This window comes from Cynara cardunculus, assembly GCF_001531365.2.
Source record: "Cynara cardunculus var. scolymus isolate 2C chromosome LG 5, CcrdV1, whole genome shotgun sequence".
In the NCBI taxonomy this organism is placed as follows: Eukaryota; Viridiplantae; Streptophyta; class Magnoliopsida; order Asterales; family Asteraceae; genus Cynara; species Cynara cardunculus.
The window spans coordinates 15589411-15594589 of record NC_037532.1 but is presented as its reverse complement, the minus strand read 5'-3'; positions in this window follow the sequence as shown (position 1 = coordinate 15594589).

Genomic DNA, 5179 nt, shown 5'->3' with positions numbered 1-5179 from the left:
CTACCTTTCATTGATCAAATGTTGGACAGATTAGCCGGAAAAGAGTACTACTATTTCTTAGATGACTATTCAAGTTATAATCAAATAGCTATTTCTCCCGAGGACCAGGAAAAAACCACCTTCACCTGTCCTTATGGCACTTTTGCTTTCAGAAGAATGCCATTCATACTGTGTAATGCTCCTGCCACCTTTCAGAGGTGTATGATGTCCATATTTTTAGATATGTTTGAAAAATCCATTGAAATCTTTATGGATGATTTTTCTGTATATGGTTCATCTTTTGACAACTGTTTGGACAATTTAAAAAAGAGTCTTGGGAGGTGTGAGGAGACTGATTTGGTCCTCAACAGGGAGAAATATCACTTCATGGTTAAGGAAGGAATTGTTCTGGGACACTTAATCTTTAAAAAATGAGTGGAGGTAGATAAAGCAAAACTCGAAGTTATTGAAAAACTACCAGAACCTACCACTGTTAAAGGAATCAAGAGTTTTTTGGATCATGCTAGATTTTTACAGAAGGTTCATAAAGAATTTTTCAAGAATATCAAAACCTTTATGTTTACTTTTACAACATGACCAAAAATTTGATTTTAATGATGAATGTAGAAATGCATTCAAAACTTTGAAGAAAGCTCTGATTACTTCACCAGTGGTAGTTGCTACGGACTGGAACAAACCTTTTGAGATTATGTGTGATGCGAGAGATTGGGTGGTTGGTGCTGTTTTAGGTCAGAGAAGAGAGAAGGTGTTCCATTTAATTTATTACGCAAGTAAAATTTTGAATGAAGCACAGATAAAATACACCACCACGGAAAAAGAATTATTGGTTGTAGTGTTTGCATTAGAGAGATTTAGATCATACTTGATGGGGACTAAGGTAATTGTGCATACCGATCATGCAGCCATTAAATATTTGATCTCAAAGAAAGATGCAAAGCCTAGGTTGATAAGGTGGGTGTTGTTATTGTAGGAATTTGATTTGGAAATACGTGATAGGAAGGGTGTCGAAAATCAGGTAGCAGACTACTTATCTAGGTTAGAGAAACCTGAGATAGGAGGAGGTGACATCATAGATACCTTTCCGGATGAGAGAATCTTGATGGTGCAACAACAGAAGGCACCTTGGTTTGTAGATATAGCAAATTTCTTAGCTTGTGGCATCAAACCATCTGAATATTCAAGCCACATGCTTAAGAAATTTTTTCATGATGTCAAATCTTATTTCTGGGATGACCCCTTTTTGTTTAAACTTGGTGCATATCAACTTTTAAGGAGGTGAATCCGGAGTCTGAGGTGGCAAAAGTGTTGTATTAGTGTCACCAAGCTCCTTATGGAGGACAGAGAACTGCTGCCAAGATCCTACAGTCTGGTTTCTATTGGCCGACTCTCTTCAAGGATTCCCATAACTTTGCACAAAGATGCAATGAATGCCAAAGGAGTGGGTTCATTTCTAAAAGAAATGAAATGCCACTACATGGGATCCTGGAAGTTGAGTTATTTGATGTATGGGGAATAGACTTTATGGGTCCTTTCCCTCCATCAAACAACTACCAATACATGCTGGTTGCTGTAAATTATGTCTCAAAATGGGTAGAAGCTGTGGCATGTGTTTCAAATGATGCCAGGACTGTGGTTAAGTTTTGTCAAAAGCAAATTTCACACGGTTTGGTACCCCAGAGCCTTAATAAGTGATGAGGGTACCCATTTTATAAATAATTTATTAAGTGGAGTTCTTTCAAAATATAATGTTAACCATAAAATAGCCACAACTTATCACCCTCAGACAAATGGCTTAGCAGAGTTGTCCAACAGAGAAATAAAAAGTATTTGGAAAAGGTTGTCAAGCCTAATAGGAAGGATTGGGCATTTAAGTTAGATGATGCTTTATGGGCATACAGAACCGCTTTCAAAACACCAATTGATATGTCCCCATACAAGCTAGTCTATGGCAAGGCCTGCCATCTTCCGTTAGAGCTTGAGCATAAAGCATATTGGGCCATAAAAGAATTAAATTTTTCTTTAAAAGATGCTGGCTTGAAAAGGAAGCTGCAACTCTGTGAAATGGATGAACATAGGCTGTTGTCCTATGAAAATGCCAAGCTCTATAAAGAGAAAACAAAACGTTGGCATGACAAGAGAGTACAACACAGAGAGTTGAGAGAAGGCCAACATGTGCTTTTATTTAATACTAGACTGAAGTTATTCCCCATAAAACTTAAGTCTAGATGGTCTGGGCCTTTTCTTGTTTTTAAAGTGTACCCTTATGGAGCAGTGGACTTGGTAAACCCGGAAGATAACTCTATTTTCAAGGTAAATGGCCAAAGGGTAAAAGTGTACCATGATCCGGCAGCAGTCTCAGAACAACACTCTGAGAGCTGTGCTGCTCCCTGCTAAAAGTCTAAAAAATCCCCCTTGGACTTCTTAAAAGTCCACCTTTGTTTGTAAATAAGTTTAATTTCATAGGTTGTTTGTGTTTTCAACGTTGGAAGGTATTTTGTAATTTTGGATAAAAGTTGGTGAACTGCTCACAATGTTGCAACATTCCAGGCCTGTAGATTTGTGAAATAAGAAAAAGTTGGTTGAGCTTTATTTTTAATTTTTTTCTTGAAAAAAAAAGATTGTTTTGGGTGGTGTTTGAAAAGGGATTGGCGCCTGAGTTAGTTTCAAAAAGAAAGAAAGAGAGAAGTAGAGGAAAAATACAAAGGAGTGGTCTTGGGGTAGGTACAAGAGAGTACAAGGTTGTGAAGTACATGACATCACTTTTGTGTACCCTCTCTCCCACCTTTTCTGTCAAGGGTTGAACATGTCAAATATTGAAAAGTTGGGGTTTAAGTGTCACAAATTGAAAGGTTGAGGGGTAAGGGTTGTGTCTCAATTAATGAGGGCTTTTGAAAATTTTTAATTACCTTGTACTTATGTGAAGAAACCGCCGGCTACCACTCTCTTAACCCACTACTCTCCCTCTAATCCATCATTAACCATCATTTCTTTCTTTCTTAAACCAACCTTTCAATCATCCCCAAATTTTCCCTCCATTACTCTCCCCATCACTCTCACAATCAATCGCCATCACCACCATCACCGTAGCCTACTGTCATACAGCACCCTCCCTCTCCATCTTTTCTCTCCATTTTCCTTCATTTACTTTCTCCACCATGGCTAGAGTCAAAAGAGCAGCTGTTCGAGGCCAACCACCAGCAAGGGCACCTGTTCGAAGAAGCAACCGTCGAAGGGCTGCTGTTAGGCCATCAAATGCAGAACCAGAGTTGGTGGAATTGAGTGAAAATAGTTCATCCCCATCATTGAGTGAAGAAGAGGCTGTGTCTACCCCTTTACAGTCAATGGCCCCTTCATCTTCCACCATGGCCGAAGCCCCTGTGCAAGAACCAAGCCGGAGGAGGGTTCAAATCACTGATCTCAATTAGCCTCCTGTGGATGAACCAGAGCATGAAGTAGAGGTAACATTCAATCCAACTGTCATTGTAGAAGATTATGTAACTTCTGAGTTTGAGGATGATGCCACTAAGGCAATGGACTTAGGAAGGGTCTATTTGCTTCCTTGGAATGATGAGACCACTCATGCCCCCATTCAAGAACATGTTGAGGCCACACCTCAAAGTAAAGATTTTGAGGTCATTGATGATATTTTGGCCAAAATGGGGGTAGACCCTTCTAAGAAAAGGACTGAAGAGCAGACCTCTATGGATGCATTGTTAGAGGCTGTTGAGACTTTGACCTCTCCTAGTCCCACTCAAAAGGAACCTCCCTCTAAAAAGAGGAAGGTTTTGGGAAAGAAGGCTGCCAAGAAAACCTCCCACACAACAGGTGCTGCCCTAAAAAAGAAGAAAGTGGCTGTTGTCGCCAAAGGCAAATTAATAACCTTGGAAGACTCTCCTAGAAGAACCACAAGACAGTCACAGAATGCTGCAGCATCCAAACATCATCCTGCTACCACTTCCTCCACCCCAGCAATCACAAAAAGGTCCATGTTACCTTTGGAGGGTTTTAGCTCTGTTAAAGTCAAGGCTCTGTTCAAGAAGTTCAAAAACAAGACTGCCTGGCCCAATCAAGGCTCTTACAATCTCTCATTCATTAGAGAGTTTTATGCTAAAGTTGCTGCTAGCAAGTCCTGTATGATTAAGGTTCGAGGAGTAAGCTTGTCCTTTGATGATGAGACATTGAACAATGTCTTAGGACTCACCACACCCTTCAACTCAGATTTTGAGACTCTTTYACACACTGCCTCTGAGGCCAAGCTAAACAAAATCTGTGAAGCAGTAGCAAGACTAGGAACCACATGGGAGTATCATTCAAACTTTTCTCTAAGGGTCTTCAAAGCTGCAAATTTGACCCCAAATGCTAATGTATGGATCAATTTTGTCAAGCATTCACTACACCCTACAACCCATGACAGATCCTTAAATGCTGAAAGAATGGTCTTATTATATTGCATTTTGAAGGGGAAAACGATCAATGTTGGTGAGATATTACTCAAAGCTATTGTGTACTGTGATAACAGGACCCAAGGGAAGCTGTATCTCCCTGGGGTCATTGACAGGTTGATGAGAAGTGTGGGAGTACCTGTTTTCAAAGAGGATGTCATCATCAAAGAAGGAGTAGAGAGGTCTATTATAGACTTGAAAGCTGTGTCAAGACTGAGGGAGAGGACAAGCAGAAGTATAAGATCAGTGGACTTGATGGGCATTATTCAGGACCTGCTGTCTCAGAACAGCCACCTGTTAGACAGCATGTTGAAGCAGAGGTCTGAGAATCTGGAGAAAATGGATGAATTGAAGGATGAAGTGAAGAGACAAATTCAGAAAGGGAAGAAGCAGGGGAGGAAAGAGATGAAGGATTTGAGGCTGAAAGTTAAGGAGATGGTGAGCAAGAAGGTAAAGAAGATGGGGAAGAGGCTGAAGAGCCTCAAAGAAGAGAACATAAGATTGAAGAAGGAGAACCAACAACTTAAGGAAGCAGCCATGGAACCACAGGCCACACAGCCTACTCCCTTGGAGTAGGACAGGTTCATTCATTCATCTTTAGCCTCCAAATTTTATTTTTATTTTGAGTCTTTGGATAGTTTTCTTACTTTTTAGCTTTAGTTTTATACTTGATTACATGATCATTGTGTGACAACTCTGCATTGTGGGATTTCAGGTTAGTACTTTATTTCAGGATC